The sequence below is a fragment of the Euleptes europaea genome, chromosome 18, assembly GCF_029931775.1.
Source record: "Euleptes europaea isolate rEulEur1 chromosome 18, rEulEur1.hap1, whole genome shotgun sequence".
Classification (NCBI taxonomy): domain Eukaryota; kingdom Metazoa; phylum Chordata; class Lepidosauria; order Squamata; family Sphaerodactylidae; genus Euleptes; species Euleptes europaea.
The window spans coordinates 40566690-40582128 of NC_079329.1; positions in this window are offsets into that span (position 1 = coordinate 40566690).

Here is a 15439-nt window from a genome sequence, read left to right on the forward strand (position 1 = left end):
TAAAACATTTATATCCCATCTTTCCTCTCGGTTCAAGGTGCCTTACAATGATGGTTAAAAGATGGCTGCCATTTAAACCAGCCCTGGCAAACAGGCAGGTCTTGCAGCACCTCCTGAAAATAACCAGGGAGTGGGGGGGCTTCACTTCTTCAGGGGGCTTCGATGAAAAGGCCTGGGCTCTGGCTGATGCTAGGTGGGCCACCCTAATTCTGCTTAGCACCTGATGATGAAGGAAACAGCCTATGTGCGTGACAGAAGGAGGCTCTTTGTCATCACGTGTTCTAGGACAGAGCGCTGGACAAAAAAACGAAAATGAAAAACAGGCTCTATTAAGCAACAGGCTTCCTCTTGCCAGGAAATCTGCACCAGCCTGTAGGAAGCAGCCCCCCCCCGCCCCCATCACCCAGGGATTTTTCTCTTGCTTCACTTTGTGTGGTAAACCAGACTTAAGTTCTCGTGGGTACCGCTTCCCCAGAAGGCTGCTAGTGGCAAGAGCTTTTTGCAGATGCAGCAGAACAGGTAGAATCAGCAAACACACTTGCTTCTGCCCAGGCCTTGCAGAACAACTCTGTGTCTTCTTGACACCATTTGAATGTCCATGATTTACTTTTAATATTATTTAAATAAACACATTCATTGTGGCATGTTAGAGTAAGGATAAAAAACAGAAACTTCATATAATTCACAGTGGGTAGCCGTATTAGTCTGTCTGCAGTAGTAGAAAAGGGCAAGAGTCCAGTAGCACCTTAAAGACTAACAAAAATATTTTCTGGCAGGGTATGAGCTTTCGTGAGCCACAGCTCACTTCTTTAGATACAGCTAGAATGTGAATCCATCTGTCTTCAAGTAGAGGAGAGTGAATTCAGACAAGCGTTAGTATGTAAATGTTAACAGTATGTAAATGTGAATGCCACAAACTTCTGGTTCTGTCTCCCACAATAGAAGTTAGCCCAGGGAAATGTTACCCCTGGAACTTCTCAGCACTCGGAGAAGAGGGATACGCATAGCATACCATTTCAACACTACCAAAATCTCCGGTTCCATTAAAAAATTCAGAATAAAAATAATATAATCTTTATTTATAGTGCTATATGTCCAAACTCGATGTGATTTTGATCAACAGAAAAATGTTCACAGTGTCTTGTGCTATGGGCCAAGGGAGTGTTTTTCATCGCTGAATAACTGTGCATCAGGAAGCAAATCATTCAGTCCAGAAGGTACGGTGCCTGTCGTTCTTCAGCCCTGTCACATCTCTTGTTCTCGGTTTCCCTTAGGCCTAAACACTGTGGGCATTCACAACACAACAACTCCCAGGATTGAAACATCTAAGCATTTTACCAATTCAAGCTCAGTGTTGATTCACTGTGGGCATTAAAAACGATTTGAAAACCATCACTCCAGCCCTTCATAGTCACTTCCTTATCTTCTGCAACATAGAATCCTACCACTGGAAACAATTAAACTCAGGAATATACAAATGGTTCATTTGCTATTTCAGAAAATTCAAGACCAAACAATTTCCCCTGCACCCCCTTATCACTTGTGTATATCTAGTAGTGTTGTGTACAATCAAGGAAGTTTGATTTACAGAAAGAATAAACTCTTGCTTACATTTGAAACAAGCAGCACTTCAGTTTGTCTTTCTCTCATATACCCCAGGTCTGGCAACATTGCTCTATCAAAATTTCATTGCTCAATAGAGACGATTTATATAAGAATTAGTAATATATGGCAATACCAACAAAGAAGCTCAAGGCAGCCCCAGTGACAAAGTGTCACACCAAAGAAGAAAAAACGTTGTGATGAAAAGTTAAGAAAGAGTTGCTTGGTTTCAAACCATTGAAGCCAAGCCAAGGGCCTTGCCCAGGACAAAACAGAGGGTTAAGGAGGAAATGCTATAGCAACTTCCATCTTGCATGCTCTCAGCTCTGGAGGCAGGGAGGGGAAGAGTGGTTGGGAAACATCTGGCTAGTAGCAACTATCCCAGCTGTGTATTTTTGTCTTCTTCCTGTCTGTATACATAAGGACTGAGTGTATGTTGAGCAAAGATTGTGCATGCATTCACTGCAACGTGAACCGGGCTATGATTATTCTTTATGCGTGCATTGAGTAATTATCATGTTACATTCAATGTATACACAGGTTAACGTGTTATTTAACCCCCAATTAACCCCCCTCCCAATTATACAGCTACTAGTCCCCAGTTTCATTTGTGAACATGTGACAGCTCTTACAAACAGATGCCGGATGCACATGCATTCACTGCAACATGTGAATAGGGCAGTGGTCAGCAAAATGCGGCTCCCGAGCCGCATGCGGCTCTTTGGCCAGTTGAGTGCGGCTCTCGAGGAGGAGGAGGCGGCGGCGCACTGCAGGTGGAGGCGGTGGGCGGGTGGGCGGCGAGCGGGCAGGCGGCTGTTGCCTCGCCTCTGCTCCCCCCTGGCTCACGGCCCTCCGCCAGGGGGCGGAGGTGCAGGGTCGTGGCCCGGGCAGGCCGGGCCGGGGAAGCACGCCCCCTGGAGCCGGAGGGCGAGGAGCCGTGGGGAGTCGGCTGCGGCCGAGGTAGGTGCGGGGCAGGGCGGGGACGTGGGGAAGAGCGGGCCGGGGGCGCTGCCTTCTGCCCCGCCCTCCACTTCAGAGTCTCCCTCGCCGCGGCTGGGGTGGCATGGGGGAAGATGTGCATCAACGGAGCGGCAAAGCCAAGGCAAAACCTCCCGTGCACTCGGTGAATAATTTTGGGGCTGAAACTTATCAAAGTGTTGCGGGGTGCGGCAACAAAAACGATCCGTGAACACATAAAGGTGCCTTCTACTGAATCGGAAGTCAGTATTGTCTACTCAGACTGGCAGGATCTCAGGCTGAGGTCTTTCGCATCACCTACTTGACTAATCCCTTTAACTGGGGATGCCAGGGATTGAACCTGGGACTTTCTGCATGCCAAGCAGATGCTCTACTGCTGAGCCACGGCCCCTCCCCTAAAAGGTCAGTGTTCTATGTTGAACATATAAACAGTGTACCTACCTATATAGTTTAAGTTTAAGAAATTTGGCTCTCAAAAAAAATCTCAATCATTGTACTGTTGATATTTGGCTCTGTTGACTAATGAGTTTGCCGACCACTGAAATAGGGCTTACCTCTTTATTTTATTTATTTAATCCCAGAGTTGGAACGGGCCACAAGTCAAACACCCCAGCAACACAGGGACTACAACTATAATATCACCAACAAGTAAGTATGCAATCAATACTTAAAAAGCTCCACTAACAAAGAATCCACCACCATGAGGGAAACTCTTCCAGTGCTAAACATAGCTCACCGTCAGGAAGTTTCCCTTCAAATTTAGACAAAACCTCCTTTCCTAAAAACATATCCATCCCTTTAGGCATCAAAAGGTGCCATGTCACCACACAAGCGTCTCTTCTTCAACATAGATATTCCCAGCTCCTTCAACCTCTCCTCACAGGACACGTTCTCCAAAGCCCTCAACCAGCTTTGTTGCCCTACCCAGGACTTCTTCCAGTTTGTTGACATCCTTCCTAAACTGTGGTGCCCAAAGCTGAACATAGTACTCCAGGTGTGGTCTAACCAAAGCCGTGTACAGCAGCATCAATACCTTGCATGATCTCAACATTACATTTCTGTTAAGGGAGCCTAAAATCGCATTAGACTTTTTTACAGCCGTGTCACAATGCTGGCTCATATTAAGCTTATAGTCCATTAGAACCCCCAGATCCTTTTCACAGATGGTGATACCCAGCCAGGTTTCACCCATCCAATATTTATATAGCTCATTTTACTACCCAACCTCAACATTTTACACCTGTCCCTATTAAAATTGTAGTGGTGGTATAGTGGTTAAGAGTGGTGGAGTGGTGGACTCTGATCTGGAGAACCGGGTTCGATTCCCTGCTCCTCCACATAAGCAGCGGAGGCTAGTCTGGTGAACTGGATTTGTTTCTCCACTCCTCCACATTAAGCCAGACCTTGGGCTAGTCACACTCTCTCAGCCCCATCTTCCTCACTGGGTGTCTGTTGTGGGGAGGGGAAGGGAAGGTGATTGTAAGCCGGTTTGATTCTTCCTTAAGTGGTGGAGAAAGCCAGCATATAAAAGCCAACTCTTCTTCATCTTCTTTTATTTCTTGGGCTCAATCTTCTATCTTATCAAGTCCAGCTACATTCTATTTCTATCCTCCAAAGTATTAACTACCACGCCAGGTTACTATCATCTGCAAACTGGCACACATCCTGGACACCTTCATCTAAGGCATTTATAAAGATAATAAGCAGAATGCTGAGGCCCAGAACACTGGTTGCATGCCTCCAGGCTGATGGGGAACCACAAATTATCACCCTTTGGGTGCAATCTACTAACCAGAGCTTAATACACCTAACAGTGATGAGATCTAGTCCATTTCTCACCAACTTTTCAACAAGAACATCATGGGGCACCATGTCAAACTTTACAAAAATCCAAGTAGACCACATCCAAAGCATTCCCCAGTCCCACTAAACTAGTAACTTTATTGAAAACGATATATCAGATTGGTCTGACATGACTTATTCCTAAGAAAGCTGCACTGAAATTTAACAATTGCACCATGTTTCTCCAAATTTTCACACAGACCCCTTAATAATTTGGAATTGATGTCAAACTAACATGATAGCTTGCACAAAGGAATCCAGCTACCTCAACCTCCTCTACAAGTTCCTCCCTATTAGTAAGAATGAGGTCTAAAATCCAGTTTCTGTAATGTAAAGTCTGCTGAGCAAGCCAAGAAGCTATTAGAACTTTCACTAGTAGCAAAGTAAGACTCCCAACAAATACCAGGATAGTTAAAATCTTCCATCATTACCACCTCCTTGTTCTCACATACTAATGATAATTGATCATAAAATACCTTATCTGATTCCTGCTTCGAACTTGCTGGTCTTTAATAAACACCCTCGACATTAACATCCCAACTCTCTCCTTTCATTTTCTCCCACACCATTTCAACCAACCCCTCTCCCTCCAAACTATTAATTTCCTCACAGGCATCAACATCCTTAACACACAATGCCACACCCCCTCGTCTACCAATCCGGTTCTATTTACAGGTCTTTTATGCATGGCTAGTATGCCCTGGGTTCAACCCTCTCTTGACTCACACTTTTCTAATCCGAATTCTCAAAACGATATGCATGGGTTTACTGCCCCACATCAACCCTGCATATGATCAGAGATGAATTTTCCCATGCATACTGCCCCGGAAAAAATGCGAGTTAGTGGGGGAGAAGCTGGAGTACCCCCATTTGCGTGGCACCTCCATTTGCGTCACCTCTTTGTGATTGGCTGATGTGCTCCTATGTTGCAAAATGCCAGCAGCCCCATTTTTCAATTGTTTTCATTTATTTAATTCTAAGCCGACTCCTTCCCCAATTTATTTGTTCTTGTTTTATGGTGCTATTTTATTGATAAACCAATAAAACAGCATGAAAATTAATTTTAACACACATTAGATCAATTTAAATTTACAGACCCCCCATTAGGTTACTTGGCAGTAAATTTGACACCCCCCCCCCCCATTGAATGCAAGGTTTTGATTGGCAGAGGGAAAGGGTATGGGGCATAGGGGGATTCTAAGTAGAGTGCCCAGCTTACCTTACCTAGCACTTCCACCTTGTCAGGTCCTGGCTGTGTACCTGCAAAGTTTCTTAAGTGGGACAGCTCAGTCACAGACAGTATGGGTTTTTGCCCTCCTGGGTGGGTGTTGGTGCGAAGTGCACAGTGCCAAGTGCTCTCTGAGTGCTTTCTGCCACCGGACCAGGCCATGAGGCAGTCTGTGCTCAGAACCCCCACCCCCGGCGAGCTGGCCCTTTCCCATTATAGAGCTCAGTGCAATCTGAGCTATGAGGACCCACCCTCTGGAGCTGCTACCTGGGCCTGCACGGTTGCTCGGAGAGCAATCTGATCAGATGAGCAATTCCAGAGACCAACCCTGGTGACTAGTTCTTTGAAATAGTTGTGATTAGTGCCGTGGACAGGCACCTAATCCACATAGAACAATGAACCAGAATATACTTGCAGGGTGCAGGAATTCCTAGTTCCGAAAGCACTGCAGCCCCTTCCCCTCTCCAGGGGAACCCAATAACTTGCCAATGACAGATCCCAGCTAATAGCCCCAGAATGGTTCCAGGTGATGATAGTAGGCAAGGCAAGGTGTCCAGGCTGCTGGTTGACATGAACAGAGAGGTAGTTGAGAAGCACCTGGCAGCATTGGATGAGTACAAATTCCCCAGCCTCCCTGGGCCAGATGGTGTGCACACGAGAGTGCTCAAAGAACTTACTAGAGAGCTTGCAGAGCCTTTGTCCATCATCTTCCAGACCTCTTGGAGGACGGAAGATGTGACACAAGACTGGAGGAGGGTGAGCATTATCCCAATTTTCAAAAAAGGGAGAAGGGATGACCCAGGAAACTACAGGCCAGTCAGTTTTGACCTCTGTCCCAGGGAAGAGATATTAAAGAGATCAATCTGCAAACATCTGAAAGACAAATTGGTGAACCGGGGACGTCAGCATGGATTTGTCCCCAACAGGTCCTGCCAAACCAACCTTGTTTCCTACTTTGATCGAGTGACAAGCGTACTGGATCGAGGGAATGCTGTTGATTTCAGTAAGGCTTTTGGCAGCGTTCCCCATGATGTTCTGATGGGTAAACTAGAGGGCTGTGGACTGACAGGGAACTGGTTGGAGAACCACACTCAAGAAGTAGTTGTCAATGTACTTTCATCTGAATGGAGGGAGGTGTCCAGTGAGGTGCCACAGGATTTTCAATATTTTTATAAATGATCTGGATGAGGGTGTGGAAGGACTACTCAGTAAATATGCAGATGACACAAAATTGGGAGCAGCAGCAAACACACCAGAAGACAGATAGAATTCAACTAGATCTGAACACACTGGAAAAGTGGGCAGATGTGAACAAGATGCAATTCAACAAGGATACGTGCAGAGTTCTACATCAGGGTTAACAGAAATGAGGGACATGCATACTGGATGGGGGATACACTTCTAGGCAGCAGTGTGTGTGAACAAGATTTTGGGGGTACGGGTAGACCGTAAGCTAAACGTGAGCAGCCAGTGTGATGCAGTGACAAAAGTAGCTAATGCTGTTTTGGGGTGCATCAACAGAAGCATAACATCCAAATTGCAAGATGTTATAGTTCCACTGTATACACCATTGGTCAGGCCACTCCTGGAGTCTTGTGTGCAGTTCTGGAGGCCTCACTTCAAAAAGGATGTGGACAGAATTGAGCGGGTGCAGAGGAGAGTGACGAGGATGATCATTTTTGATGTTGTAGGGTGCTCCCCCTCTTTTTTGTATTTGTGCATGAGTGCTAACAATGGTGTGATGGTGTGCTGTGATTGGCTGCCATCTCACTGGGTTCCTTTTTTAATTGTTTCCTTCACCATTTTTGTGTGATTCTTGTGTCACATCACCATTTTGGAAATCACCAAATTTCTACGGCATGTAGAAAAAATCAGTTTACTCAAAATGGATGTTATAATCCTAACCACAATCTTCATGCAGGCACATTCCCTTTACCCACCACAAACAATCACAGAATTGCCGTCCTCTCGGCTATTAGATGTGTACTCTTGATGAATGGCAGCCTACAGAATTCATTTTTAAGCAGAACTCTCCCTTCATCTCTGAGGATAAAACCTGGCAGTAGGATTATTTTGTGCGGGAACATCATCACAGAATAAATCATGGCCATGCCCCCCTTCACAATCTGAAGGGGAAAAAATTTCCAGCAGCAAAAATGTAATGAGCAACGAGATGCACGTACAGGAAATAAGGTAATCAGCGGGGGGGGGGGGATGTTAGTCCAACATGCCAGCGTTCTTGGACTAGTCAAAATACAATTAATTTTAAAAAATTAAAGAGCAGGGGGGACGGGAGGGAAAGGGGAATCCTGTCCTTGGGACTGTTTCGTGCAAGAACCATATAAGATAACGCTCCATCATGCCCCTTTTGTGGGTAATGTCTCCTACGAAATGGAGTAAGCAGCAAAATTAACCAGGGGCGGAGGGGGTGGGTAGTCCAAAGCCCCTACATTCCTTCACTAGTCAAAATACATTAAATTAAAAGCAGGGAAATGGTTGGTGGGCAGGGAGTGGAGGGGGAATTGGAGGGAAATGGGCAACAAAATGGGTGTGGACAATAGAGGGGCGGAGAAATGAATGGCTTCCCAAATACCTCGGGGGGAGTTGTCTTGGAAATGGAGTAAAGGGAAATATCGTCATGTAACCGCTTGCCGAAAACAAAGAGATTAAACGATTGGAAAACATATCCAATACCAAATGGAGGGGAAATGGTGCGGATACAAAAAGATAAAATGTCTCATTAAACGTTACAAATAATTAGTGCGGAAATGGCTTTGTACTATGTTTTCAGGAACTACAGAAAAAGACAGCTTGAATTATTATAAAAAGTGTGAATTATTATACACAGGCTTGTATTCCGAATAAAATATTGGATAAGAACATAAGAAAGGCTCTGCTGGATCAGACCAAGGCCCATCAAGTCCAGCAGTCTGTTCATACAGTGGCCAACCAGGTGCCTCTAGAAAGCCCACAAACAAGACGAGTGCAGCAGCACCATCCTGCCTGCGTTCCACCGCACCCAATTCAATTCAAGACCTTTATTGGCATACAATACAATAAGTGATCCATACAAATGATGAATAGCTATAGGAAAACAAGGAATATTGGACACCATCAATCATTAACCTTAACCAATCTGTTTTTGATTACTGAACTTAAAAAAACAGCTACTTTTTCAGTTATGTCGGTTGACAAGTCATTGAGAAGACAATAAATTTTCAGGGACTCCGAGTGTCCTGACATATTAGTTAAAATAGGATCGAGTAGATTGTGACGAATAACATCAAACTGAGGACAATAAAGAAGGATATGGGAAACTGACTCAATTGAATTTGAGTTGCAGGGACATAGCCTCGCCGAATGACTGGTTTGGTTATATCGTCCAAAAGTAACAGCTGAAGGGAGAGCATTGCACCTAGCAAGTGCAAATGCTCTACGCATTTGCGGAGCATGTAGGGCAGACAAATAAGGAGCCAGTCGACCGGTAGTTAGGGGGATTTCAAAACTCAAAGGGGAGCAGATTTTTTTGGCAAGGCTATCAAGGGTTTGCAATTCAATGTCCAAAATTCTACGTTTAACCATTTGATATGCACTTAGGAAGGGAAGTGTAAACAGAGAATCAATGGAAAGACCCATTAGATTTATTTTACCCATTATACTAATGTCCCAGTTAGAGATGTTTAATTCAGACAGCATATGGTGTAAAAAGCTCCTGGGGTCGGCTTGGAAGTGTATCCGCAGCCAATACTTGATTGACATAAGCCAGGCTCTTGTTTCGACCATGGTAAGGCCAGTTTCTAAGCATAGGGCTGCATAAGGGACACAACATGGGAAACCCATGATTTTCCGGACAAACTTGGATTGAACCCTTTCAACACAGATATCAAAGGCATTAATCCATATTGGAATGGCATAGAGTAATTGTGGAATTACTCTGGCCATAAAAACTTTCTAAGCAGTTGGAACAAATTGATTGTCCCTGCTGTAGAAAAAGCGTGAGATAGCCAATGCACTAGTGGTGGCAATATTGACTGCTGATTTACGATGACCAAGACATATTATAGGCAAAATAGAGACCTAGGTGTTTAAATTGCTTTACCTGCTCTATTTCTTTTCCCGCAAATATCCAAAGACAAAATACGCGGTTGGTGGTGAAGTGCTTTCAACTTCATCTCCCTTTTTTCAAGCACCACCTTGAAGTCATAAGAACATAAGAAAGGCCCTGCTGGATCAGACCAAGGCCCATCAAGTCCAGCAGTCTGTTCACACAGTGGCCAACCAGGTGCCTCTAGGAAGCCCACAAACAAGACGAGTGCAGCAGCACCATCCTGCCTGTGTTCCACCACACCCAAAATAATAGGCATGCTCCTCTGATACGAGAGAGAATAGGTATGCAGCATGACTAGTATCCATTCTAACTAATAGCCATGAATATCCCTTTCCTCCATGAATATGTCCACTCCCCTCTTAAAGCCCTCCAAGCTGGCAGCCATCACCCCATCCTGGGGCTGGGAGTTCCACAATGTAACTATGCGTTGTGTAAAAAAATACTTCCTTTTATCGGTTTTGAATCACTCACCCTCCATCAGCAGATGACCCCGTGTTCTAGTATTATGGGAGAGGGAGAAAAACCTCTCCCTGTCCACTCTCTCCAAACCATGCATAATTTTATAGACCTCTATCATGTCTCCCCTCAGCTGCCTTCTTTCCAAGATAAACAGCCCTAAGCATCTTAACCGCTCCCCATAGGACAGTTGCTCCAGTCCCCTAATCATTTTGGTTGCTCTTTTCTGCACCTTCTCAAGCTCTGTAATATCCTTTTTTAGGTGTGGTGACCAGAACTGGACACAGTATTCCAAGTGTGGTCTCACCATAGATTTGTACAAGGGCAGTATGATATCAGCAGTTTTATTCTCAATTCCTCGTCTAATGATGGCCAGCATGGAATTTGCCTTTTTGTACAGAAGCCGCACACTGGGTTGACATCTTCATTGAGCTATCCACTACCACCCCAAGATCCCTTTCTTGGTCTGTCGCTGCCAGCACAGATCCCATCAGTGTATATGTGAAGTTGGGATTTTTTGCCCCAATATGCATCGCTTTAGACTTACTCACATTGAATCTCATTTGCCATTTTAATGCCCATTCTTCCAGTATGCAGAGATCCTTCTGGAGCTCTTCACAGTCCGATTTTGTTTTAACCACCCTAAATAATTTGGTGTCATCTGCAAACTTGGCTACTTCACTGTTTAACCCCAACTCCAGGTCATTGATGAACAGGTTGAAAAGCACCGGTCCCAACACAGATCCCTGAGGAACCCCACTGCTCACATCCCCCCATTGTGAGAACTGACCATTGATTCCTACTGTCTGCTTCCTATTTTTCAGCCAGCTCCCAATCCATAAGAGGACTTGTCCTCTTATCCCATGACTAGGAAGTTTGCTTAGCAGTCTTTGGTGGGGGACTTTGTCAAAAGCTTTTGGGAAATCCAAATACACTATATCCACAGGCTCATTCCTGTCCACATGCTTATTGACGCTTTCAAAAAACTCTAATAGGTTAGTGAGACAGGACCTACCCTTACAAAAGCCATGTTGGGTTTTGCCCAGCAGACCCTGCCCTTCTATATGCTTGACAATTCTATTTTTAATAATGCTTTCCACTAATTTACCCGGAACAGACGTTAAGCTAACTGGCCTGTGATTTCCTGGGTCCCCCCTGGAAATCTTTTTATAAATGGGTGTTACATTGGCCGTTCTCCAGTCCTCTGGTACAGAGGCTGATCGAAGGGACATATTACATATCTTTGTTAGAAGATCAGCAATTTCCCATTTGAGTTCTTGAAGAACTCTAGGATGAATACCGTATGGTCCCTGTGACTTGTTAATTTGCAGTTTGTCTAGACATTCTAGGACTTCCTGCCTTGTTACCACTATTTGCCTCAGTTCCTCATTTTCCCCTCTCCAAAATCTCTATTCCAAGGCGGATCATCTGTCACACTCCCTCAGCTCAAAACAAGGGAAAGCCCAGGGGAGTTAAGTGTGAAAATACTGCTGAAATTAAGTAAGTATGTGAGGGTAGTTGAGTTAATATAGGAGAAACATCTGTTGTTTCAAAAGCAAGGATGCAAACTCAAATGTTGGACAAACATTTCTGAATGCTGACAAACTCCCCAGTAATGCTCATCTGCCTGGGGTGCAGAGGGTGTCCAGCTCTGGGTTGGGAAATACCTGGATATTTTGGGGGTGGAGCCTGAGGAGGGCGGGGTTTGGAGAGGGAAGGAACTTAATGCCATAGAGTCCAATTGCCAAAGCAGCCATTTTCTCCAGGGGAACTGATCACTGTCACCTGGAGATCAGTTGTAATAGTGGGAGATCTCCAGCCACCACCTGGAGGTTGGCAACCCTACTAGGGTGGGAGTAGAGATCTAAGTGGGAGTGAGAATGAGGGCAGAAAATCTGGAGGCAAGATGGGTTGCCAACCTTCATGTGAGGCCTGGAGATCTCCTGAAATTACAACTGATCCCCAGAGACCAGTTTTCCTGGAGAAAATGGATATTTAGAGGGTGGACTCTATGGCATTATACCCCACTGAGGTTCCTCCCCTCACTAAACCCCGTCCTTCCCAGGCTCACCCCCTCATCTCCAGGAATTTCCCAACCTGGACTTTGCAAACCTCTGGGCACCCAAGAAGAAACAAGTACGGAGAATAGCAAGCCCCAAATGCCCTCCCTTCTGCCAATCCTTTTCTTTTTGTTCCTGAGGCAAAACTGGCCATGTTCCCTCAGCTCTTTCTTAACAGGAAATGCAGTTCCAGGTGAGTCAGCAACTTCTGCAGAATTGTCACAGAGGTACAGGAGCAACAAGTAGGCATGCCAGTGAAGATGTGTATACGATCATGTAAAAGAAGTCACAGTGGGAGTACCAGCAGTTGAGTCCATGTGGCATTATGCTTTATTACATGCATACCTGAGAGCTGGTTAATGCTGTGCGCCTGCAGGAATTCCTATTAAATTTTGCATGCCTTTGCAACAGCACATGGTACACGCCACCAGCAGGGCTTCTGTGAGGATCCAGGGATGGGGGTGGGTGGAGGAGTTCCCAACACAGCCAGACAAGCTGGTGCGCCTTTGGCACGCCTACACTTCCTGCGTCCGAATCTCAGCCTGACCCCACCCACCACTTGTAAGACGCTGCTTGACTGTACCTGTGCCAAGTTCCTTTAACCCCTGGTGAACCGTAGTGGAGGAAGCAGCTCGGTTCAGGGGCTTGAGAAAAACAAGCCACAATCCATGCAATATCTCAATCCATGTCATATCTTGTATCAGGACCCACTGATACAAAACACCATGCGAGGTTTTCAGCTCTCCAGAACACTTCCTCGGGCTTGATGTGGGGGGGGGGGGGAAAGAGATTTCAGGCCATGCTTTTAAGGACTTTTCTCACGGGCATCCCTCCGTTCTATGCTGGTGGACGAGGTACATGGGCACCTTTGCTTCCAGGTTGCACCCTGGTTTCCGTGAGCAAGGAAAAAGTCAGACCCATTGAGAGGAAAGAAATTACACCAAAGGCACCAATGTATATCTACTTGCCAGCCGGCACTAAACAGAGGGATGCTGGTGAGAAAAGTCCTTAAAAGCATGGCCTGAAATATCTCTCCCCACCCCCACACTTCCTTTTTACTGGTAATTTGCAACGTCCAGGCTGAGAAAGTATTCTGGAAATTCAAAAGCTCGCACAGTGTTTTGTGTCATTTGGACGGTCGAAGTAAAAAAACTATTATGTGGATTGTGTTTGATTTTTTTTAAATTTGGGACCAGGACAGCTGCAAACAACTTTTGTCTACTTGAGAAAAACAAGCCAGCATTGGATATGGCATGTTTACTCAGATCATGTTTTATGTACAGGTCCACAAACATAACCTAAACAGGTCACTGTAAAGTTTAAACCAGAGTTTTAAAATAGATATTTGGATGCTGATATTTGAATTTAGTCTATATTTGTGCAATCCAGCCAAGAAGAGATGGGGGGGTTGTCGGCCTCAAGAAGAGGAGCTAGCATCCAACAAAAAGGGGGGGTGTTCCAGCTGAACAGGCCCCCTCCGAGTCAAAGGCTGAGGAAGAGGCACCTGTTAGGCTCAGTGGAAGAGGTTAGGTTGACTGGACGCTCTAAGGACAGCCCCAGCTTCCAGTGCACGGGTTGCCTCCACAGTGCACAACCAGCCACCATATTGTGGGGCCTTGGCAAAGAGGCCGTGGCTTGCCACAAAGCAGCAATGCCTTTCATGCGAAAGGGAGCCCCTCACCCTGGGGAGCAAGATCCTTCCAAGAGCCCCTCCTCTCCCGCAGCCCCTGCAAGCCCTCAGTGTTTACCTTGGGAGGTGTCTACCAGCATCCAGTCCTCTGAGCTCAGTTTCTGCTGTGAAAGGGGGAGAGACCGTGGTGAGGCCAGCCACACCTCTCCCTGCCCTCCAGCCTCTGCTGGAAGCGCTCTTGCCTTGAGGCTCTGTCCTCGCTGGGAATCTCCCCTACTGCCAGGGCTGCGGAGAGCCACCAGGGGACCGCCGACAAAGACTCCACCTGGGCCTCTCCATTCGGCCCTGATCCAAACCAGACGTCATAACAAAACAAATCACTTGGCTTGCTATTACCTTTCCTTCTTTTATCCCTTAGAAGCTCCTTGATCCATTGATCTTGAGCAGCATATATAAGGACTGAAACAAATCTTGGCCCTGACAATGTAGCCTTGGGATCCCTGTCAGTAAAAAAGGCACTGTCAGACACAGAGGCATTAGATTGATATGTTAAAAGGGGAGAGATATAACGTGATCGAAGTTCCTCATAAAAGTGGCATTCCAAGAGGGCGTGAGCTAATGAATCAACACAGCCAGAAGAGCAAGGACAGGTCCTGTCTGGGAATGGTATATTCAAAATCCTACCCTGCACAACCATAGAGGGGTTAGCATTCAGTCTAGCTAAACAGAAGGCTCTAGAAAGACGAGGAGTTGTCAGATAATAAGCAGGCAAACCGTGTGGTAGTGGTATTCTGAAGAACTGGGATGAACACGGAGAGCACGCAAAATAGTGCTGTTATAATCCAGCTCTTTAATGCGCTTTTTAATTTTGGTGAAAGCTTTAGTTTTCCCAAGCTCTAATAACATATCCTGCGAGAAGCCCAACAATGACAATTTCTCATGTAATATTTTTCTCCATGAGGATTTAAAAGGGTCATGCTTCAGAGAAACTAGGAGCCCCTCAGTGCTAAAGTGCAGCTTAAGTTGTAGCTTAAAGGCGGCCAACCATGCCCTAGCTTCGACTGACATTTGGTCAAACTTGGAGCGAAGGGCTTGCTATTACCATGAATCTATAGTAATACAAGAACCAGCCTCTCTCTGTCCATTTGTGGCAGGCATAACTCACCAGAGCATAATGCTTAGAGTCTCAAAATTGGCCACCAGCTTCTGAGGATTGTGGGAGTCCAACTGAGAGGCATCGGATTCTCCCGGCCCCAGGTTAACTTGAGACAACCCTCCACCCCGTGCTATTTGCAATGGAAGTGAAGGGTCTCTGCTTGAGGCATAGCTACATATGTGAAAACTGGCCCCCAACCCCAGGACAATGACAGAAGGAGTAGTGCCCAAAAATGAAGGGAACTGGAACACCCTGAACCAGGTTCTTCATGATGGGCAACGTGCAATACTAGGGCTTTTAAGCAACCTGTCGTGCGTTTCTTAATATTTGAATCCCCACTCATGCCATAGAAGGTTGCTGGATGACACCCTCTCAGCCA